General features: G+C 44.4%; 2 long non-coding RNA genes across 3 annotated transcripts in view; one reads left to right on the top strand and one right to left on the bottom strand.

Annotated features, from left to right (window-relative positions):
- Positions 1 to 3025: 3025 nt before the first annotated feature.
- On the top strand, positions 3026 to 10117 carry LOC144298896 (uncharacterized). Its single transcript, XR_013365760.1, has 3 exons — positions 3026 to 3315; positions 5707 to 5788; positions 9754 to 10117. It is a non-coding gene; the product is annotated as an uncharacterized LOC144298896 (long non-coding RNA).
- Positions 6098 to 24790, bottom strand: part of LOC144298884 (uncharacterized) — a 31122-nt gene continuing 12429 nt past the window's right edge. The window contains exons 4-10 of one of the 2 annotated variants that reach the window (XR_013365758.1): positions 22917 to 23095; positions 22103 to 22322; positions 21769 to 21863; positions 21543 to 21677; positions 21190 to 21300; positions 18794 to 18902; positions 6098 to 12451 (exon numbers count right to left, since the gene is read on the bottom strand). This is a non-coding gene — a long non-coding RNA (uncharacterized LOC144298884). The remainder of the gene's footprint in view (positions 12452 to 18793; positions 18903 to 21189; positions 21301 to 21542; positions 21678 to 21768; positions 21864 to 22102; positions 22323 to 22916; positions 23096 to 24790) is intronic. The other variant, XR_013365759.1, reaches the window with a different exon arrangement.

The raw sequence follows: 24790 nt of genomic DNA, 5'->3' as shown, positions 1-24790 counted from the left end.
CTGATGCAGGATTGGATCCCAGGACCCTGGAATCGTGCCCTGAGCAGAAGGCAGATTCTCAAGCACTGAGCCACCCAGGCGTCCCAATATAGCCTTAAATTACAGAGACCTAATCTGGCCATTTGACTGCCAATAATTCTAGTCCCAGTAGTATCAATGAAGGATGAACTTCTTTGGATCTCAGTATTCTAGGACCAATACTCATCAGTGGATTGGGCAGGATTTTGTCCCCTCACAAAGAGGTAACAGGAAGCTGAAACCTCAGTAAAGTCAAATGGCATGATTACATTAACTTGATGTATAATTGTATGGTGTGATGTATGGCATGATGACAGCCAGACTAGATGAACTTCTCATCAGTGCATGTACCATGTGCAAATTCTACTAGAAACCTACTCTCCTAAAAGGTGTTCTGTATTGTTGATTCTGAAAATACCAAACATAACATACCATCAGTAATTCTGGGCGTTCCTGAACCTGTGGGATCCTCTTCTGGGAGAAGAAAGCTATTGAACCATGAGAGGTGATGTTCTTATGTCTCTGGGAACTCCCAGTCCCTGCAGACACATGTGTCTGTGCACATCGTATAATTGTTATGCAAAAATCTATAATAAGAGGCTCAGTCAGTTAAGCCTCCAACTCTTGATTTTAGCTCACGTCATGATCTCAAGATGATGAGATTGAACCTGTGTCCGGCTCAGTGCAGAGTCTGCTTGTCCCTCTCCCTCCCCCTGCTTGTTCTCTTTCTCTCTCTCTCTTAAATAAATAAATAAATAAATAAATAAATAAATAAATAAATAAATAAAATCTTTTTAAAAATTACAACAAAATCCCCGGGAGTCACCTAGATCTTGCCTTTCCACTGGTTATAAAAACTTACACTGTGTTCCTTTGTCCAACTAATCATGCACACTGATGGAGAGCACCTGCTCTGAAAGAAACTATAGACTCAGTACCAGGAAAATGAGTATCTAAGCTCTCTTATCTACACTCTTCAGATAAATCCAACTCTTCCATGAAAGAGGTAAAATGAAATAATCACTACAATTTAGAAAGGGAAAAAAATGTCTGTGCGATGTCAATCTGGGTTGTGTACAACTGTAAATAATAATAAATATGGTGGCTTAACCAAATAAATCCTATATGGATTTGTCCCAGGCACCATCTCTCTGTCCACTCCTCCCATCTTTAGGATGTGTTTCTATTTTAATGTAGGTTGTCTCATGGTCACAAAAGGGCTGCTCCAACTCCAGACTCAGTACTGAGTTCCAGGCAGGAAAGTAAAATGCAATGGGGGGACTAGGAGGGAAATGAAAAGAAAAAGAAGAAAATTGCAACATTTGTCAGAAATGCTTAGCTGACTTCTGCTTCTATCTTATTATCCAAAATTCTATTCTGCTTCTATCTTATTATCCAAAATTCTATCATGAGGTCATCCCTAGCTTCATTGCAAATTGGAAAAATTAGTATTTTAACTGAATGTATCACAAAATTGGCCTCCTGTTAATAAGGAAGAAAGAGACAGCACAAATTGGGTAGACAACTAGAGACGTCTGCCATATATGTATAATTCCCAATGGGAAGCTCAGAGACAATGTGTTTATCTATAGCTATCTGCAGCTATTACATAGGGATTCTGATCACAGAGTGTCTGTTTCTGTGTGATATTAAACATCTAGCTGTATGAAAACCATCTGAAATATGTTCACATCCAACAGATGTTTGGCACGTTGGAACCCCATTCTACATGTGCTGATTTTAACCCAGCCATCCTTCAAACAACAGATCTCCAGGTTATGGAATTAAAATGAAGTACAAGGCTTGACTTATATTAGAACTAGTGAATTGTGCCAGAACATGGAAAGAATGTATGGAATGATCTGTGAAAGTAGAAAGAATGATTTTGTTGTATGTGCGATATAGTAAGAATTGTTCTGATCTAGATGCCAAAGTTGAAATTTTTGCAAGCAGAAGGTTGATCCATTAATTATTTTTGAAACCCCAGGGTTAGTCATGCTTGCCTACCTCTATACATCTTGGGTTTGTAAATTGCCATATTGTAAGGAAAAGATTTTCAGATACATATGGAAGTTGATTGAAAATCCAACTGTTTCCAAGGATGAGGTTTGGCTGACTGGATTTGCTGTGCCTTTACAAAAAAAAAAAAAAAAAATTTTTTTTTTTTTTTTACTTCCAGATTTAGTTGAGACCCTGAAATTCTGATTGCATCTGAAGGTCACACAGCTGGCATTCATTTCCAGCTACTAAGTTAAATAACACCCCTACCTGCCACCTTTCTTTCCAAGAGAACAGAAGCATATACATTTAAATGAAGCAACATTTTTTAATGAGTCTGGGAGAAGGAAAACCAACTTTTATTGAATACCTACCATGAACCAGACCCCGTGCTAAAAACTCTTTGCATATTTGCAAAGTAAAATGATACCTTAGTTTGTGAGTCCTCTGGGAAGAGAACATTTCATGACAAAGTGAACCGTGCTTAAAAATTCTAAGTCAAGCTGAGAAGTTGAAGTGCACAATGACCCAGCTGAACAGAACTTCTATATTGTCTTTGTGATTAAAAGAGATCAACACCATCCAATGAGCTTCATGGCCAGCCCAGTTCAGCTACTTCTCAAGCCTTTTTATTTTTTCCCTCATGGTGAATTTTACGAAGTTTCTTTTCCAATTCCTTCTACTGATACAAGCGGGAAAGATTTTATATGTTGTCTTGTTAACAGATTGCAGTTCTACGTATGTGTATACCTGGTCATGATAGGAGTTCAACTTAATTTGATATTTCTGTTTTTATCCATAACTATGTGATAAAGGCTTTGTCTCCATTTTAAATTTTCCACCCTAGAGGCACATAGATTGGAAAGTATGACCATCAATTTCAATAAAACTTTCTAGGGTACTGAAAATTCCTATGCAAATAAGGTGTTCCACAGCACAGAAAAGAATGGGAAATTCCCCCAATTCAGTTTACGGATCTAGCAAAACCCTTATAACAAAACCAAAACCAGACAAGAATAACTGAAAGAGGAAGATTGTAAACTGCTTCTCTTATGACTATAAATATTCTAAATAAAATGCTATCGAACAAAATCCAGTAGCAAATTAAAAATATTGCCAAGTGTCTCCCCTCAGAATACAAGAATGATTCAAAATTGGGAAATCTAGTAACATAATTTAAATGTAAATTTACACATGAGCATTACATCAAACCTCTTCTCTTCAGAGCAGGAGAGAAGAGGACGGAAAGTTCATCGTCCAGCTGGGAAACTTAAGAAAGAGAGGCTGAAGACAAAGAATGTAAGTTGCTGATTTCATTTTTCACCCAGGCTGGCAACATTTTAAAAGATTTGTCACATCCACTGTAGTTGAGCATATGGGAAATGGGTACCTTCATACTTTAATGAGTGAGTGTATATTGGTACAGTTTTCATGGAGATCAATTTAGCAGCTGTCTCTCAAAAGGTAAAATGTATGTATCCTACTGACCCAACAATTCAACTAAGGAAACTATCCTCAAAAATATATGCATATGTGTATAAAGATATATAAAGATTTCCTATTTCTGTATTGGAGAAAATCAGAAAAAAGCTGAATGCCCAACAATAAAGAAATTGTGATATAAATATTGATGTATTCTTAAAACAATGTATTCTACAGTTACTAAATAGAATGACGTGGACATCTGAACTGACAATGGGATTTCTGAGACATTTCTTTGAATGATTAAGAAGTTGCTCTGCAATATATATACATAATGCTCCCACTTTTACAGATAAAACCTCTCCGTGTGTAGACACACACTCACACACACACAAACACACACTTTAATCATGGTTACCTCTGGATACAGCGGAGGGGAGGGGTCTCCTCTCCTCTCAGGGGAGACACTGAGATTCACTGAAAGTATAGGATATAAATGGGAACTTTACATTTTATATCTGTCCTGATTAAGTTGTACTGCCCACAGAGGTATATTATTGCAATGTAAAACAAAAGACTACAGACAAATATAGAAAGAAATTCAGGCCAGTAAGAAAGAATTGTTCTGGACAGGCTAAGAGAAGGCAGTTGTTCAAAGCACATGATTCAGTGCTCCATGGGGAAAGAGACTCCATGCCTTCAGGAAAATCAGCCAGCCACTTCAGTATTTCATAATTAAACCTCTTCTGTTTTCTATAGGCAACAAAAAACATAGTGTAGTCCTTCTCAGATATCCTACTAGAAAACGTTAGTGCGTAGAGAAAGCTCTCTGTTTAAGAGAGGTTCCCAGAGATATAATCTTAGAAAGCCCATGGAACCTCTTTCAGTGAGACACAGGCTTTCCTCCAGCCACCCTAGCCCTTTGGGAAACGGGATCTTTGTGACCTGGGCAGACTCCTGAGCGGAGTCTTTGATTGCCAAGTTCAGGTATCTTTTTAATGTATCTTGCAACCTTAATAATAGATTTAGCCAGACCAAAATATGTGGGTGGCCCCAGGGAAATTAACATTTTGTCGCCCTTTAGAAATAAAGCTCTTCAAATATCTGCTTACATCCATTTATTTAGGATCTGAGCACTGTAGGAGAAGGGGAGAGAAGTCTGTAGATAGCAGGCAATAAGCATGCTCTTGATTGTTCTGAATCATTTAGTTCCGATTTTAGGCCTATGCACCTTATGAGACAATCAATTAGCTTGCTTCTGAAGAGTCTAACCCCAAACCTAAGTGGCTCATGACATTATTTCTTCCCACCACACTTGTTACTGCCCTTTGCATGGACTCTGAGCAAATACAACTTTCTCCACCTGTGTCACATGTTCCACGTTGTATTGGTTTTCCATGGCTGCACAGCAAATTACCAGTAGCCCAGAAGCTTAAAGCAACGTGCATTTATTATGTCATGGTCTTCTGTGGGCTAGAAATCCAGGCACAGCTTCATTGAACTCTGGGTGGTAAGCTAAGGGTCAGCCAGGACTGGGGTCCCACCAGAGGCTGGACAGAGGAAAGAGCCACTTGGGAGATCCCTCGGGCTGTTGGCAGAATTCATCTCCTGGCTGTAGGACTGAGGTCTCTGTTGGCTTGCTGACTGTTGACCATGGGACTCTTTCATGGCCTAGAGGCTGCTTGCAGTTTGGCACCAAGTGGCCTGTCTCCATAGTCCTTCTCACAGCATGGAGGCTTACTTGTTCCAAAATAGCAAAAGAGAGTCACTCTTATACACACACACACACACACACACACACACACACACACTGCAACATGGCAGGTGTGATGTCCTGTTACTTTTACCATAGTCTATTGGTCTGAGGCAAGTCATAGCCCCTGCCCCTGGCACTCAAGGGGGGATGATCACAAATGTGAACATTAACATAACAGAATATAAACAGTAACTAGCCCATGCTAGGATCTATCGTGGGGTGGTTCAGCACCCTCTAATAGATCAAGGTCCTATGAATTCATTTACTGGTCTACTCCTTAGTCTGGATGATAAAGCCAAGTCTAAATTATTCTCATTCCCTAAATTCATGACACTTCTCTCATTCCTTAAGAGATTAGTGTGTTCACTTAAAAATGAGCATGGATTTTCAAGTGCTACATAATGTAAGTGTTTCAGTAAAGACAAGTATTTGAGCATTGTTTCCTGGTCTTTGTTTTTGAGCAATTGCTATTAATATTTATCTAAAAGTCAACTCGGCTCTGCTTTTCCCAGTTTCCATTGAAGGGTGAAACCATTCATCTGGGTGCGCCTGATATCATTGTAAATGGAATCTCTGGAAATGCAGCATGATATGGTAAGCCATCCATTAGGCCTTAATTTTGCTTAAAATCACAGGCGGCAGAGTATCATGCTTCCATTTAAAGAAATAATGGATGCAGAAAACAATCCTGATAGGGATCCCTAGAGAAACGAATGAGTGTGCACCCTTGATGTTGGCAACTTCTCAAGAAAAGAAAGTTTTCAAATGAGGAGGCATGATGACTCATGTTTCCACGAGTAAAAAGATCATTTCTTTCCATAGAAATAAAAAGCCACTTGGCTCTCAACAAAGATCAGGAGATTGAAACTGAAGAAAACAAAATGAATAAACATGGAGAGGATATCTGGGGTCAAAAAAGAATAAATCTATTCCCTAAATCACAAATACCCTCAAAAAGAGAAACACGACACCTTCAGGAACTAATCTTATTTATCCAAAGCAGGCAAAAGCTCAGGAGGGGAGCTCATAGGGACCTGTGATTAGCATGCCCATGCTGGTCGGTCATTTCTTCATCTCTTTGGAGTGGCAGCCTAACATGGGTGGTGGCATGCCCCCCCCCCCGCATCTTCTTCTCCCATATTTTACACACCATCCTTACCCCTTGGATTCCAGGATGGAGTGCCATGGTCAGTGGCTCCGTTTGCCCAAATCAATCCACTCCCTAAGGCCACTCCTGGTGTTGACCTGGCCTCAACTAACTACCCCATGGCTAGCACCTCAAGCCTTGCCTTTCCCAATCTCAAAGAGACTTTTTTTGGAAGTTCTGATGGCACTTTGTCCACTTTCCATCCCTTGAACCATGGTCTGATTGGAATTTCTTGAAGGATGGGAAGGCATACCATTCAAGAAGGATAGGGAACTCTTCCCTATTTTCCAACATTGACATAGATTTTGGGTTATATTGGGAAAATGAGAGGATAGGGAATTAAAGATGAGTTCAATCACCATCTTGAACTGGATTGGTGCAGATTCTTTTCCCATTGAAACCCTGTTTTTAACTGTTTGTTTTTCTTGAAGGAGGAAAAGAGAGGATCTATTCCTGACAACTCTTTGTTCAGAAATCATGTAGAAGATGCTTGTAGGGGGTGAGCCGGTGCTTCACTGGCTTACTTTTAGCATGCCTGATGCTATAGCCTGAGGCCTATGGATGGGCTCCGCCTGAGGCAGACCATTGTCTCCAAGCCTCTCGCTTGGGTGTGTGTGTTATGTCTGCTTACCCTCACCTCCACACCAGGTGTGTGGTGGGGTCACACTGAGTACTCTTCCCAGGGTGCTGCTGCCCGAAAGCTGAGTGAGGGATCTTGCACTCCAGGGAGGTCAGATGCCCAGGTCCATTGGCTGGTGGCTCCTTAGGCCGCAGCACCTCCAGTGGTACTCTTTGTCCCATCTCTGCCAACCTACAGAGACAGGTTGGTAAACACATGATACATACCAAAGAAATAAGAGTGTTGAACATTTTTATAACAGTAATTGGCTTAAAAATTGAAAAACTCTTAGAAGAAGAAGAAAAAAAATGTAATTATAATGAATTACTCAAATGCACCAATCTGAGTTTTTGACAGCAAATACACAAAAACAAACAAAAAAGAGGTGAGAAGAATCGAAACTATACAATGGCTAGAGCAGAATTGATAAAACATACATGAAAATCTACATTGTTTAAACCAACAATGCACATTGTAATACAGGGTCTAGGCATGCTTAAAGATTTGTTTTGATCACAAAGTACATTTAACACATGTGAGAAGTAGAAAGAGAATTTCCATTCTCTGAAAAAAGTAATAAATAGATGCTCTTAGTAAGAAAGAAATCAGACAAAAAAAAACAACTCTGTTATCCTTTGCAAATTGAAAAATTCTATGAAATAGGTTTCACCTATTTTTTTCTGATTTCCAGGAACCCAGCAGATGTAAAATGAACCCTTATTTTAATAGCTATTGTTTTCAGAGTCTTTAGGACAAGTTAATTAATTATATATAGATTGGGGCCAGAAATTGATGGTATATGCTTTTTGTAAGTTTCCATTAAAACTGACTTTCGAATTTATTCTTCAGTTTTTGTAATTACAGTAAAATACACAAAACATAATATTTATCATCATAACTATTTTGAAGTGTACAGTTCAGTAGCATTAAGCACATCCACATGGTTGTGCAACCCTTCCCCAGAATTCTACTCATCTTGCAAAACTGAAACCCTGTCCCCATTAAACAAGAACCCTCACCCACCCTCCAGCCCCCCACCCCCCACCTGCAACCACCATGCTACTTCCTGTCTCTGAATTTGACTGCTCTAGGTACCTCAGTTATGTGGAATCATAACGGTATTTGTCCTTTCTGGTTGGCTTCTTTCCTTTAGCTGACTATCATCCTAGTTCATCCATGTGATGTTAAATACATTTTGAGAATACCTTGAGACAATTGTTTTTCTTACATTATCTATTGTTACATATTTATTAATATATTCCCTAAGGATTTGGCTTCCGTTTATGGATGAATCCCTTCTTGGTCATGCATTGTTCTTTTAACACATTCTTGAACCCAATAAGGCTGTATTACATATATATGAATGCTATGAATTTGCTTTGCAACAAGTGTGTCTGGGTTCTTAGCTCCGGCAGGCAACTGTGCTCCCTGCTATACCACCAGCTTTTGGCTCTTATCTTTGGTAGATATTGGGATCACCATTTGAGTTGCTTCATACCTGGGCAGGTGCCCACATTTTTTAATACTCAGGATGAGTTCATTCATTTTATATAATCTCTTCCTAGGACATGTGTTATCCCTTCCCTGATTTGCTTATTTCTGGGTTTATCTGCATCAATTCCTCTCCTCATAGCTCTTTGATTATTCGTTTGCTTTCCTAGAGTGTATTTTCTTCCTGGTAAATGAAGAAAGCATTTAACATTATTTTTTTCTGATTATAGATTCGGCACGCTTCCACTGATTTTCACAGGCAATGTTCTAATTTTCATTACTTATTAATGTATATTTGATTGCCTCCTTAACCTACCATAATTCCTTGATTTTAAAAGGGCCATTTAAAAAACAAAAACAAAAACAAAAAATAATAAAAGGGCCATTTTCTCATATTTTTTTAACATTTTGAGAACCAGTTTGTGACTTAAATAAGAAAGACCCAGAGCAAATATGAAGACATAAATCAACATCTGTTCAAACTAACTAGTGGATGCAAAGGATCCATTAAATAATTCCTTGTGCATATTTATATTTTCAAAATATAATTACTATAATAATTTAAGAACATGCTTAAAAAACGAATGGGCTTACGTGAGATAGGGAAGTAGCAAAGGAAAAAAAAACTCTTGTCTCGTCCAATCTATTCTTTTCACTGATGAGGTAACTGGGGTCATTTGAGAGGAACTGATCGGCCACAGAGCGGGAGTATTTTTAGGCAGTAACTTGCAGAGCAAGCTGTCTGTGGAGCACGTCCTCGCAAGTGAATGGCCTCGCAGAGGCTGGGGGAAGAGGAGGGTGGCATCAGGCATGCAGGTGACCCACCAGAGCCAGTGCTTGAAATTGGTACACAGATCTAAACACAGACTTCCCATGATATCTGAAACACACAGCATCATTCATTTCTTTGGACCAAAATGCTGGAAAATCCTAGGAGACTATTCAGGAGAAGTGAACATCTCAACCTGGCATTGCCTTTAAAAGCTTGGCCTCAATTTATTTATTAGATATGATTGCAGCTTTCAGGACCCTGATTAAATAGGACACAGAAAGGTTAACTTTTGAGGAGGGAATAATGGGTCAGAAAAGTCCACCCTGCACAAGGTCTGCTGGCAGGACAGACTGCCAGCTGGGGAGGGAATGAGGAGCAGGGCGTTAACGCCAGGACTTGGCCGCTTCCCATGGGGGCCGGGCTGGGACGCTGCCACTGCTGTGGGCTGCCTGCTTCAGGGTCAGACTTCACTGCACACTGTACACGTGACCAACCTTGAGCTATCTCCAAGCTCTTGTTCTGCTCTCCAGATCTGTAGAAAACTCCTTCTGGACCAGATGACAATATATCGACTGCTAACATCAGAGCTGGAAGAAGCATTTAAGAAAACCAAGTCTACCATGAACCACCTGGCTGAACTGATACCTACATGATTTTGTCAATTTAATTTCTGGAAAGTGGTGATAAAAATAAGAACCTAAAATGTTAGAGACAGTCTTCAACATCATGATTTCTTTAACTTGCTGAAGTCTAGGTTTTATTTTATTGTTTATTTTGCAACAGTAGAAATAAAAATTAACCATGATCAGAAATGTATATTTTTAAAATGACAAAATATTAAAATCATGAGTCAAGAAAAGCTTCAAAAAATAATGTAATGCAGCTGGTGTTTTGTTTGGGATGTTTAGCAGAAGTTTCCTTCCTTCACATAAGTTCTTAGGAGGAAGCTGATATGTACAACAGTAATGGTAGAGTTTCAGTACTTGAACGTAGACTTGGGGACATAGAGGCAGCTCATGGGATCCCTGTAAGAGCAGATTTTGCAGTAGCAATTCTGTGTAACAACCACAAGTGTTTAGTTCTTGCTCACAGGTCTGCGGGGTGGCTGCCAGGGATCGGTTCCAAGTAGGAAGATAGGTTTAGAATTTTGCTCTCCATGTGTTCTCACTGTCAGACTAGACTGAAGGAGCACCTCCTACCCGGGACATAATGTCCTCATGGTACAGAGCATCAAGGTAAGAGGCTAAACGAGAGACATGAGACACCTCTTAAAGTCTCTTCCCATAACTGGCAATGGGCACACAGGTACTTCCACACAAAGCCCACCAGACAAGGCAAATTATAAGGCCACACCCAACGTCAATGCAATTCCTCCTATAGAAAGAGGCGTAAAGCATTTTCTAAACTAAAATATCCACCTGCTGTGGTCTGTTTGTGTCCCCCTAAAATTCATAGGTTGAAACCTACCCCCAAAGGTGATGGTATTAGGAGGAGGGCCTTTGTGGGTGATTCGATGATGAGAGCGGAGCCCTGATGATGGGATTAGCATCCTTGTGAAAAAGCTCCCTTGCCCCTTCTGCCATATGAGGGTAAAAATAGACATCTGTGAGCCAAGAAAGAGCTCTTACCCAATAGTCTGGCACCTTGACCCCAAGCTTCTGGTCTCCAGGACCACGAGGAGAAAATTTCTGTGGCTTACAAGCCAACAGGTGTGTGGCATGTTGCTATAGCAGCCCAAATGGACAAAGACTTTGCCGTTTCCCTCATTCCCCCTTCCTCAATTGTGGGCTTCTGATCATCTCCATAGAGCCCTAAGACACCAGGGAGCAGAGTTTAAAAACAGACAGTCAAATTCAACTCCCTTTCTTTTATAGTTATTGGAAACGAGGCCAGGGATGGTTCAGGTGGAGCCTGCAGCATCACAGTGCACACAGAATCCGCTTCCAAGGAAACCTGGAAACAGAGCAGCTTCGCTAACTTATCTGGTGCTCAGTCCATCAGAAGAGAGCTGCTCTCCGTTAAATGCTAATGCACCAAACTGATTAAATATATCTTTATATACTTAAAATTTTGAGACTTAGGCAAAACTTATAATTACAGAGTATATAGTAAGACTGTTAATTAACTTGTCCTTGGAGAAGATTTAGGCCAGTAAGTCATATCCTCTGATTTCACTGATGTCAAAAGCATCTTGGCAAAGATTTGCTGCCAACCTCAAACACTGGACTTGGTTTAAGGGCCCTCCTTAGGACAGAAGATGGGATGAGAGTTTGGGAGGAAAAAGAGGGTTTTGTTATTGTACCTGTTGATTTTTTGTTCTGTGTTTTCAGGTTTGTTTCCTTGCTTTTTCAAATCTGGAACATTTTCCTGATTAACTAAAGAGCCCATCAGGTAACTTTCCTATACAAACTATATGTAGTTCCCAACAAACTCAGGATGAGCCATAGTCAAATATGGTGGAAGGAAAGAGCAGCCAATCCTGTATTTTTTAAAATTCTCAAAAGAGCATTTTTCTTTATGAGGTTAGCAAGCCTTTCTAGAAGATTCCCAAACTTTCCTTTCTATCACAAAAGGTCTTCACACTAGCCTGCAGATTTTAGAGAGATGGACTTTCCTAAATCTTTAGGACATCCTTGTAGAAATAGAAATATTGAAAGATCAGTGTTCCTCACAGACTGGCTGCAGGCTTCAGCAAGGCTTTCCCCTCTTTTGCTCTTGAACAGCAGAGAGCAGGAGTCCCAGGCTTGCCTGATTCTTAAGAAATGAGCTTCTGTGGATTTCATAGAGAAATTTGGCTGCTGGTAGATTGATTGTTCTTCAGCACATGTGAGCCCGTCTTTCTGAGGATGCCAACATTAATGCATACTCTCTTCTCTAGAGTCAGACAGCACTGCTTTCCCCCTCCTCCCTTGATGTTTCTGTGGTCTGGAGGTCTTGCACACGAGTGGAAGTGTATCTCTTCCAAGCTGTTGCCAGAGTGTAAGTGTATCTCTCCCCCTGAGCAACCAGAGAGATGGGTAGGGCAGGGAGAGAGTGCCCAGCAAAAAGCAGAGACAGGACAAGTGATTCCCCTGGTGCCGCAGCCTTCACTCCTTCTTTCAGGAGGGTGAGATGCACAAGGAGGGGACTTGAGTCTTCAAAATGGTGCCGACTTTCTCATGAAAGTGTTCACTCTCATCACACCAACACTGATCCGGAAGCAATCAGGTTTATGATTCAGTTGAATCTCTGTGAAAAACCAACTCTTAATGATCTGGATCAATACAACTGAGGAGAAGGCTCTAATGCCTCGTTATTCATGAACCTTTTATGTGCCTTAGATTTCATCTGTCCAAGAACTGAGCAAACCCAGGGTTGAATGAAACACCAGATTTGTTTTAGAATTACCTTGCCAACCCCAGTTCATCTCTGTGGCTCTTCCAAGGGAGCATATTATAGTCCAATGTATTCTTCGAGATCACACTATCACATCTTAGATCTAAAAAGCTGATGTAAAAAAGTCATCTAGCCTAGTTTTAACTTAATGGATAATTAAAATTAGAGAGAAAAGTCTTTCCAACTATGATAGGCAGAATTCTGACACAGTCCCCCACATTCCTGCCGCCTGGTGGATATGACTCTTTAATCCTCTCCTCTGAGGGTGGGGGGACTGTTCACATGATGCGCATCACTTTTGTGGTTGAACTGTGCTATATGTGGGTGAGGGCAAGGCAAAGGAATCTCTTAGATATAATGAAGGTCTCTAATCAGTTGATTTTGACTTAATTCAAAGGGAGATTACCCTGGGTGGGTCTGTCCCAATCAGTTGAGTCCTAAATGAAATTGGAGATTCAAAGAAAGAGAGATTCTCTGATCCACCCTGAAGAAACACCGCCATGTTGCAGACAGGACCACATGGCAGAGACCTTTCTTAAAGGAGCTGAGGACCTCAGTCCTACAGCCACAAGGAAATGAATTTTGCCAACCACCTGAGTGACCTTGGAAGAGGACCCTGAGCCCTAGCCAAGTGCTGCTGAGACTCTGAGCTGTGCACCCAGCTAACCTGTGCCATGCCACTGACTCCAGGCTGTACAACAGCAAACCTGCATTGTTTTAAGCCTCAAAGTTTATGGTAATTTGTTATGCAGCAGAGAAAACAAATACACTTAGATCATATATCCAACCTGGGCAAGGCTGGGCCGAGAACAGTCTCTTTATCCACGAATTGGTTTCCTTCTGTTGGTTGCTGGACTGAAAGGCCTCAGCTGTCCCCCAAGAACACAGACAAGATGAGACCCCCAGAGGAGCTCAGAACCCTTGAGAAGGAATTCCTTGAATGGAGCTACCATGCACAGTTCCATGACCTCAACCAGCCTCCAAAGGGGCTTGTTTATAGCTTTATTCCCACACATTTAGGGCAGCCATCACACAGACAGCCCCAGGCCTCACACACCAGCAGACATGGTTTGTTTGGTGCTTAAGAAAACTTGGGATATGTTACCAGTCTGTGAAAATTCCAAGGATTTCATACAAAAGTTAGAATGTGTGGCTTTTCTTGAAAACTTGGGAGATGTGACATTAGCACATGGGGCCTGAGCATCAGTGCCCTTTCCAAATGGGGCGACCCTCACCATCCCCAGGGCTTCAAGTTAATTTGCACTGGCATCAAGTTAACTTGAATTGTTTCCCTCGTTTACTTTCTTTTTTTCTTTTTAAAGATTTTATTTATTTATTTATTTATTTATTTATTTATTTATTTATTTATGAGAGAAAGAGCAAGAGAGAGAACACAGGCATAGGGGCAGGGGTGGTGGTGGTTGTGGGCAGAGACAAAGGGAGAAGCAGACTCCCTGCTCAGCAGGGAGCCTGATGCAGGACTCATCCCAGGACCCCAGGATCATGACCTGAGCTGAAGGCAGATGCTTCACTGACTGAGCCACCCAGGTGCTCCTCCCTCATTCACTATCAATGCCAGGTCGTGGGAGGTTGTTGGTTTGGTACATGTTGGGATGTGTCCCTGCAGGGAGCCATTTGGCACCATACAGAGAATGAAGAGAGGATCCCTAATACAGGGGCAGGGTCCACAGCCCTTCCTGCCCTGGCAGGTGGAACAGGAGAGGAAGGGGAGCAGAAAAGGGGTCACTGGCTGCCTGCCAGGCAACTCCTGCTTCTCAGAGCAGGTATTAAGGTGCAGAAAGATGAGTGCTAGGGGGTTGAATAGAGAATGAAGTGCTGGTGGCTCTGGCTTGGGGTCCGGGGAGAGGGTCACTCCTACCTGCTGCCAAGGGAGTAGAGGCAGAGTCTAGCAGAGGCTGAGATGGAGGAAGCCACAGAAACCATACTGTTCAGTCTCCTGGGAGGCCCAGGTAGGGCAACAGCCAGGTCTGGTCACTGGTTTGCCCAGTGTCCTGGAGACCCTTCCCCAAAGCTCACAAAGACTGGACAGACAAGGCCACACAGCCCCAGGTTCCCAGCCTGGCCAGCAGCTGCTTCCATAAACCAAAAATGCATCCTCTAATGCTTCACCATACTGGGAACAGTGGGTATTTGGTAGATTAAAAGGGTGTGAGTGGAAGAGGCTACTTCCTCGGTGGCAAAGATGCCTGTCCCTGCTCTTTGCACACAGCCCCCGGTGCCACCAGAGTCCCTGGAGTCAACAGTAGCCTCTGCTCATCCCCCATGGCCTCACCCTCAGTTGTGCTCTAAAGCCCCCCACTTTGGTGGGGGAGGGGGTGCACAAGGCAACATTGTCCTAGAGTCCATGTGGCCCTTATCTGTTAAGGAAAGGGGTGCCCCCAGCTGTGATGCCAGCCATCTCTGATCTGAAGGTCCCCTCTCCAGATCCGACCTTCTCCAGGTCAGCCCTGCTGCCTGAGCATCTGGTCTCCTGTCACAGTCTCAGGGGCATTCCTGAGAACACAGAACCAAGCCATTGTCCTGAGCCGAAGTCAGTGCCAGAATGCAGAGTCCAGCCCGGACGTCGGCAGGAAAGAAAGCCTTCCAGTGGATAAGAAAATGCATCTGAGGCCAGCGTGCCAGCTGCAAAGCACAATACGAATGCCAAACACGACTAGCAGTACTCCTGCGTCGGTGCTAGAGCCGACCGTGTAAATTATGCATTCTCCAGTTGGTCTGGGGCTTACCGTCACATGCGCTTTGCACTCAACGCATCAGGCTTCCATTGTCTCACTTGTGCATGAGACCGGCTCGTCTGAAGACAGTGACACTTGTCTCAGAGAAGCAGAGGGGGCACCAGACGCAAGACAGCAGCTGCCCCCGTCTTGCTGCTTGCCCGTGGATACCTAGGAGCGGTATGAGGCTTCTCGTGCCTCCCAGGGCCCAGCCTGGATCCAAGACTCCCTTTGTTACTGCTGAGTGAACCCGCACCGGGAAACTCCCGTGAAGACGGCTTTCGTAAGGCTCCCCCAACAGGAGCGCCCGCCCAGGACATGGGCACCGGGCTCCGCATAGAAGCTGCAATCCGTTTCTTAATCCCGTTCTCCTCCTGCTTCCTCCTTTAAAGGGAAAAGTATCTCCAGGAATATGTCCTCTATCAGGAACATACCAAACCTCTTCACTGAGTCACGCCTGACTGCCTTCATTCAGTACACAACACCCTGATCGATGTCTGCTGATGAGAGATAAGATCTCCTGATGAGTCAGGTGTTATCCGGGAACAAGGCTCCCAATTCAGTGGCTTTTGCAGAACAGTGTAACTAAAAAGCATCTCTTGAGGACAGGCACATTGTCAGGGGAATGGCTCGTGGCCCCTGATCATGTAACTTTCATAACTCCTGGTTTGGCAGGAGGGTTACGTGGGTTGGAATATATATATACATTTATATATGTATACACATATATGTATATATGTGTATTGAATTATAAGATGATTACTTCACCTTTTAAAAAGTCAGTTTCAAGTGAAAAAAAAAAATTTAAGTCTGCAGAGAAAGAACCTGGAAAGGAATACAAATTCCTTCCTGGAAAACATGTATCCCTTCCTGCCCTCCCTCCACCCCTGATAAATAACATGAGCATGCAGCAATTTGCCAACAGCAGCTCCAGGCATGAGGCACAACATCTGTTACTGAGACGCTGGAGAGACAGTGGAAGGCAAATTGGCTGCCTGCCAACCCTCAGACTCCAGATTTTTGCTGACAAGGCTGTCAATAAATGGGCAGATGGCATCAGCTCTGCTGGCAGGAGAGTTCGGTTAACCCAACGTGGGACATCATCTTAAATTCATGGTGCACTGGGCTGAACCCTTTGTTGGGCCATTAAAACCATTCCTTGATGGAGAAGGGAGAGCACTGGCTTCGTTTAATGAGATTAACTAAGCTTCCCACGATTGGCAGACTGAGTAAGATCAGCCCCTGTGACCGCAGCGGGGACGGGGGGAGGGGGACCTCATTCACACACTGCGTTTTATGCCATTGAAGCACGGGGATCTGCCCTGAGGAGCTGTGCATGCCCCTGCAAGGAGAACGTGACCTGAAATAAACGCTCGCCAGGAAGGACGGGCTGCCTCCTTTGCAAACACATGGGTTTGCACGATGATCGTCTTCCAGGCGCCTCATGAGAGTCTGTGAGACCCAGGCCAGCAGCCTCTGCATGAAGAGCTGTGGGAGCTCCAGGTCTCAGCAAGCAGGGGCACGAGCATGGGGAACCCTCGGAGACGTCCTCTGGTGGTGACTCGGGAATAGCACCCTTTCCTATGGGAGACAACGATGGAAACCCCTTAGAGGAGAAGCTTTCGGTGATTACAGCATCATCTAAGGCACACGGGCTGTGACAGATCTGCAGTGAGACCTGAAGCAGGTCATCCAGCAGCTGGCCCTATTTTGCCATCTATGATGTGGAAGAAGGACGGACCACTCAGCTGTTGGAACGTGACACTTGAAATATTTCCACACACCGCGTAGCGTTTCAGAGTTGCAAGGTGCTTTTGCATGTTGTACGACAGTGGGTCTCAACTGGGGACCATTGTGCCCTTCAGAGGACGTTTGGCAGTGTCTGCGGACACCACCAGCATCTCGTGGAGGAGACTGGGGATGCTGCGAGGTGTCCCGCAATGCAGAGGACAACCCCGCGACAAAGAATGTCCCTGTGCCCGGGCTGAGAGCCTGCACGAGGGCAGTGGATGTCTTCCCAACGCCCTGGAGATGGGGAAACATGGATGGAGACGCAGGCGGGTCAGAAGAGAAAACTGGTTCTCCATGTCTTCAGCCGACTTAGTTTCAGGGTGGCTGTTCCAGATGTTATTTGCTGTTTTTAACTCTTCACTAAACTGCGAGTTCTCCCAGTTTCTTCCAGCTATTCTTGTAAATCAGATTTGAATAATGAAATGGCAGATCCATAAAAGGGCTTTTAGTTCAGCTTCTCCATCGTAGACGAGAAGATACATCTGCTCTGTAGCTAGGCCCGTAATAAGGTGAATAAAAGCAAGGTTTAAAACTGGCAACTGGGAGGGAGACAGGGTGTGAGGGGTTAAAAGGAAATTAAGGCAGCTTGGGGATGGGATTTGGTGCAGACGTGGTCTCTCTCTCTCTCTCCTTTCTTGTCTCAGGTCTGAGTTGCTTTGGGTGGACAGAGAGGAGCGGTGACTTACTTCCTTAGGCATCAGTTAGGCAAAACTTTGACCTCCCTGCTAAATTGTGTCACCCCCAAAATTCAGATGGTGAGGTCCTGACCGCAAGTATCTCAGAATGTGACCTTGTTGGGAAAAAAGGTCATTACAGATGCAGTTGGTTAAGAGAAGGTCATATCGGAGTTGGTTAGACCCTTAATCCAATGACTGGGCTCTTTATAAAAAGGGGTATTCTGGACACAGGCGTCTGGGGAGAACTGCACATGACGATGAAAGCAGGGATCAGGGTGATGTGTCCTAGCTAGGGCATGAACTACCAGAGAAGACTGCCAAACATAGCCAGCAAACCTCCAGAGGCTGAGAGAGAGAGGCATGGGGCAGAGTCTTTCTCATTGCCCTTGGAAAGAACCAACCGTGCCCCCACGTGGAATGCTGGCTTCTACTGAAGCCAGCTAGTTCGTGACGGTCTGTTACTGCAGCCCCAGCAAACTCTCACAGCCAGGCAGGTAAGAGTGGTGGCAAATGACAGGTTGTTCTTGTTGGAGTCAGCCTCCACCCTTCCCTGTGCCACCCAGCTGCTCCTAAAGAACCTGAGACTCTCTGTTCCACTCATACACTGAAGCCTCCACACCCTCCCCTCTCTAGCAGGTAGGGAGGAAACAAGTTTTCATCTCAGCAGGGCCCAGGGAAGGTTTCCAGGAATCTTTGCTACACAACTGGTGGTAAACTCTGTCTTTAAAACATCATGACAGGGGATCTCTGGGTGGCGCAGCGGTTTGGCACCTGCCTTTGGCCCAGGGCGCGATCCTGGAGATCCAGGATCGAATCCCACATCGGGCTCCCGGTGCATGGAGCCTGCTTCTCCCTTTGCCTGTGTCTCTGCCCCTCTCTCTCTCATTCTCTCTCTCTCTCTCTCTCTCTCTCTCTCTCTGTGACTATCATAAATAAATAAAAATTAAAAAAAAAAAACATCATGACAGGATGGGGGATGGAAGGCTGCCTACCTTGATTCCTTCTTCTCTGCATCTTGGGGACCTAGGGTCTCTACACCTCTGGTGTAAGGCTGGTTCAGGTTGTGGTCACCCCTGGATGCACATTAACAGGATCTGGAAGCTTCAACAAACAAAATAAAACAGTGTCTGGGTCCCCAGCCTGGAATCTCCAGTCAGGGGTGCTCAGCCATCTTCCCCATGTGATCTCATATGCAGCCCAGGCTGAGACTCTCTGGTCCAGAAGGAAGAGCAGAGCAGCCTGTGTGGGAGGGTGAGAAGCCACCATGTGACTCCTGCAGGACTCCAGAGTCATGTTATTATAGAAGATGCACATGGGGTCCCTAAAGAATTCCATACTGGGCAGTGAGTGGTCACGTTTCCATTGCTGAAAATTATGTTAGCAGCAACAAAAAGGATATTTTGGAAAGAGGAGGCAGGGAAGGCATGAAGACCAGCAAGAGGCTGTTGTGCAGTCTAGGTTAATGGCAGGGAGCATCTCAGCGGGAACAGTGCCGAGAGGGTGTAGCGGCGTGGGCTTAAACCACATGAACAGTCCGTAGCTTTGAACAAACTCTAGGCAAAGTTGATTTGGAGGTTGAGAGAGAGAGGGGTGAGACCAAAGAGAAACCCAGTGCATGTCTAATGGTGACACAGTAGGATGGGTAGCGAGGCCGGAAAGTATCCCGGTGAGCTCTGTTCCAGGAGGACACTGGAACTCAAGTGAGCAAGTGAGGCTGAGTCGTACTTCTGGAGGCCATCACCATTTTTTGAGCATGGATTGAGACCAACCCTAGGACCTCCAAGGTTTAAAAGGAATAGGGAAAGGAGCAAAAGCAGAGCAAAAGGGGGCACGAGACAACACCAGGAGAAAGGAGGAGGGATTGCTGTCAGAGGCATCAGAGAAGATTTCTTCTGGAAAATCAGTGTGAGGAGTAACCAGGGGGTTGGGAAGTTTAGTGAAGGAGTTTCAATGGATTGGTGGGGAGAGGAAGCCAGGAAAGAAAGGGTCGAGGAGCTGGGGGTGAGGAATGCCAATGGAGAAGAACTCCTGTTGTAATAATAATGTACCTAACACCTGCATCGAGGGCTTTTTAGTTGTGAAAACATACACATAACATAAAACTCACCATTTTAACCGTCTTAAGGTACACAAATCAGTGGTATTTAGTGTACTTAGCATGTGACACAATCGCCACCACTAGAGCTAAAATAAACTTCCCAATAAATGTCCAGTCTCCAGAATAACCTCATTTCCCCTTCTTCCCAGCCCCTGGCAATTGCTGGTCTTCTTTCCATTTCTATGAATTTGCCTATTTTGAATATTTCATACCAATGTGACAGTTTAGTACATGGCTGACGTCTCTCACTCAGCATATGGATTTCTTGTGTTTTCAGGCCAATCTATGTTGTAGCATGTGTGAGTACTTCCCTTCTTTTTATGAATGAATAATATTCCATCCTGTGAATAGAGAACAATTTGCCTGAGCATTCATCAATTTGCGGGTAATTGGGTTGCTCTGCGATAGAGTTTACAATTTACCTCAGTCCAGATTCTCTGAGAGGTGGATGCCAGAATGGGATTGAATACGCAAGGATTTCATTAGTTAAGCCACCTGTGAGGAGAGTGGGGAACGCTGGGCAAGGGTGGGAACCATGCAAGCCTCTGACCCACATAAAGGGGAGAGAGGGAGGGATGCATAGAAATGTTCTCGGCCCCAGCCAGTCCAAGTGAGACTCAGCAAGGCCAAAGTCAGATGTCCAAGACTTGTGTCTCCCGTGAACAAGCTCCCCTGTGGACCCTGGCAGTAGCTCCAGCGAGGCAGAGCCAGGGACAAACCAGCAATGACTTCAGAGCCCAGTGGCTGAGGCCCTGGCTGTATTTGATAGTCTGTGCAGAGCTCCCTCATGGCCTCCACACAACATTCAATCTATGAGGCAGATATTATGTTTACTATCCATATTGTAGAGCTCAAGAAAACTGAATCATAGAGTCTTGGCCGATATCAATTGGGCAGGAAGTGGTAACACTAATGTTTAAACTCAGATTTTTTTAAATCTCTGTTTTCCCCAAAATATCTTCAAAATGCTTGGAGAATCTCCCCCTCATCTCTATTCTCTGTTCTGCTGCCATTCTGAAGTTCTCAGGATTCATCCTCCGAACTGCAGCTTCTGACAAGTCTTCCTGCCTTCACTGCTTTCACACAGATGGTCCTGCACGTCTCTGCTCAAAACGCTCTGATGGGTCTCTGTTCTTATAAAATGGAACCTAACTCCTTGGCATGATTTGTTAGACCTCCAGGACGCATCTCCTGCTCCCCTTTCTAATGAGCTGCCTCTCTACATCCTCTGCCACACGAAGCCACCCTGCGTCCCCCAAGGATCCCCAGCTCCCTCAGACCCCTCCTCACCTTATGCTCTCTCTGTCCCTCACAGGTACCTTCTCCATTCCTTTGATCTGAGAACTTCTACTCATCCTTCAAGACACAGTTTCTCTGATCTCCAGGTCAGGATTAGTGCTCCTGGGATGAAGCATTTATAACACCGCACTGTAATTAATCGGCTAGCTGTTTGTCCCCCAGAATGTGGATCCCGGGAGGGTTGGGACTGAATCTGATCCATCTCCACTTTCCCTGTGCCAGAGGCAGCACTGGCACAGAGTAGCTGCTTAATCAGTGTTTATAAGCCACCCAGTTAGATCAAGGAAAGCCTATCACAGATCAAAGCCTTGCTTTTCAGTGGGTAGAACCTCATGATTTCTCACCTGAGCCTGGTGGTGGAAGCCAGGGCACTTAGGCTTCTAAGGAGAGAAGAGTGGCAGAGCTTGAGGAAATCAAGGGGTAGACGACCGACCAACATCTCCCCAGTAATCCCGAGCCTTCAACTGGCGGTTCAGAACCTGTGAACCAAGGAAGTGGTTTTCTTCAATCACTCAAGACACATTTAACAATAAGAAGATCAAGTTCCCCTCATATCTCTTTAGTTCCTACCTGGAGTAGCCTGAGGGAAGTGATATCTGATTCTATGAAAAGCACAATGCTTGAAACGTGCAAATGCCAGAGGAGGCGACGGCCTGAGTTTTGATCTATGGAAAGGAATGATAAACAGGACTAAGATCTATTAACCTCACATCAAAGTGAATCGCAGCTCCTTCTTTTCAACAGCAATTAGCATGGCCATTTCTTGACTCTTCAGTGGAGTGAGCCCAACTCCCTCTCTTAAAAAAAAAAAAAAAAAAGGCAGAAATCTGATCTTACAGAGAACTCTGGCAGGAATATTAAACTGCCCTCCCCACTTCCTTTCCACAACTGGAATCAAAACTACCTTTCATCCCTCTGGTATGCAGATTCCAGAGCCTCCTGGACGGGGTGAAGTCTGCTCAGAAACGAGTGTGGTGCTGGGCAGGGTCGCGTGTAGCTGCAGGACGGTGAATGTGCGAGCTGGGGAAGCAGCCCGTAAATCAGTTTCGTCCCCGCCTGGCTCCGAGGAAGCAATCATAATTGTGTAACTCTCTTTTAAGACCTTCCTCCCAAGTACAAATGCACTGCGGGTGAGAAGCACAGGACAAAGCCGGTCTGGCAGATCAGGAAGAGAAAGAAGTGGGAAGAGAAGCAGGGCCCTAACCCCAATTCAGATGCCCCACCCCCCACCCCGTCCAGCCACCCCTCCTACCCCATCCACCCCCATCCACTCCCTGGCCAGCCAGGTCTCCTGTTCTCACCAGTCGCACTGGGAAGAGCTGGCTGGGCAGACAGAAAGGCCTCCCCTGCCTGGAGCACTTAAAACACCTCTGTGCCTGGAAATGCAGGAGTCTGGCTGGGTCAGTTCTCAGGAAAGCCGCAGGGAACCCCTTCTGGATGCCTTGTGGACTCCAGGCTGCTTCAAACTTCCCTTCTCCTCAGAAGTGGGTTGTGCCTTACCCTCAGGCTTTCACTTTTTTACTTTTACTTTTTCCCTCATTTAAACAAATACATCTACATCTACATCTGGGACCTGCTGCAGTCCAGGGTAGGCACCCAACCAGTGTTAGCTTTGGGGTCATGTAAAGGCCCACTATGATCTCCTGAGGGGTCTCAGCTTCCTCAAAAGACAAGACGCAGGGTCCCCAAAGTGGGAGCACTCAGAGGTCAATCTTTACCTGGGGAACTGTGGTCTTGTGCCAAAGCTCAAATGCTCCTCTTGCACGCGATCTCCTCTGTACGGGCTCTGCTCCCACATCCTGCCGCCACCTTCAAACGTGGTTTCCCCTGTTTGAGCCTGGACACAGCTGGCTCTTTCACTTCTCCTTAGCACGGATGCTTGCAGTTTTCACAGGAGCTATTCAAACACCAAGAGAGAATAAAATTAGAACAAGTACGGATGATGCAAAAACAATGACCTCTATCACTTACAAGGCTGTCCTGGCCACCAGGTGCTCCGCGTGCCGGTCCTGTGCGGCCACACAGAGCAGATGCCATCCTCACGTGATGCGTGGTAAGAACAAGGGATGTTATGTACTGGGTTGCCCACCACTCCTCCTCTCTTCTCTGAATACTACACTCTTCGGAGCAGCCTCTCACCCTCTTCCCTCCAACATTCAGTAAGACCTGCTGTGGACTGGTGATCCAAAGCATGGCTTTGGGTCAGAATTGCCTGAATTCTAATCTCAATTTCGCAACTTCCCTCAGACAAGTCTCTTAACTTCTCCGTGCTTAGTTCTGCATCCTCAGAAGAGGGATGATTTTATGAGTACTTCGTCATGGATTGCCTCCTAGTGTTGTGATGGGGAGTAAAAGCTCCTATGAGTAGATGCTAGGAATATTAACAAGCCAAGGAAGAAGTGCTATGTGGTTATTTTTACTCTGGAGGGGGCAGCCTATTGTGGCACCCATCCCCTTGGCCACAGCTGACCACCTAAAGAGTGGACACACTACTCATGTGGCTAGTCTACTTCTTCGGTTTTTCTCAGGGCATCCAGGTTAGGAGAATCAGTCCCACTAGGGGCAGAGGAGGGCAACAGTTTGAGATATGAGATGCAAGAACTTCTTGCAAGGGGGCTGAGTGCTGCTGCCAGAGCAAATCCAAGAAGAGGGAAAAATTTCAAGAGAAGCACTCCCAGCAGCCTTTGAATCTCTACTAGATGTTGCTGACATCCAATAGTACCCCAAAGCTTCATCCCATCCCAGACCCCACCCCTATCTCCTAGAATTCTAGTACTCATCAATGGTAATAAAACAGTAACATTTTAATGTCTTCAGGGTGAAGAACAATCCTATTAAAATAACTGTTACTCACAGAATAACCAACCCCTGATTCAAGACACTGTAATACAGATAGATGATCTGCAAATATTTTCTCTCAGCCTGTATGTTGCCTTTTCATATTGTCTGATGGAGTTCCATTTGTTGATTTTTGCTTTTGTCACTTGTGCTTAAGAGGTAAATATCCAAAATATAGAAAGAACTCATAAAGTTTAAAAACAAAAACACAATCCAATTAAAAAGTGGACCAAGGATTTGAATAGACATTGCTCAAAAGAAGATACAGAAATGGCCAATGGGTTCACGAAAAGATGATCAATATCATGAATATCAGGGAAATGCAAATCAAAAACACCATGAGACATCACCTCACGCCTGTTATGGTGGCTATCATCAAGAAGACAAAAGAGACCAAGTGTTGATAAGACTGTGAGCTAAATTGCAGTGGTTATCACATTGCAATATATAAATGTATCACATCATCATGTGCAGCTGAAGCTTACATAATGTTATATGTCAGTTTTTTTAAAAGACACTACAACACAATATTCAGAGACATATTACACACCCAGAGCCATAGTTCATCCTTCAACACAATCACTTGAGCCAGACTTCCCCAGTTCTCACCACCATTTCTCACTCAGACTCCTCTATGCTGTAGCTCTGTAATGCTGGATGGTTTAACTTGGCCATCTGGGCCAGCTATTTGGATGCCATTCTTGATTATTTTATTTCTGCCAATTTCATAATGCCAACTTTAGATTCCAGCCAG

The sequence above is a fragment of the Canis aureus genome, chromosome 2, assembly GCF_053574225.1.
Source record: "Canis aureus isolate CA01 chromosome 2, VMU_Caureus_v.1.0, whole genome shotgun sequence".
Lineage (NCBI taxonomy): Eukaryota > Metazoa > Chordata > Mammalia > Carnivora > Canidae > Canis > Canis aureus.
The sequence above is the reverse complement of the archived record's forward strand: the minus strand, read 5'-3'. Positions and strand labels throughout refer to the sequence as shown.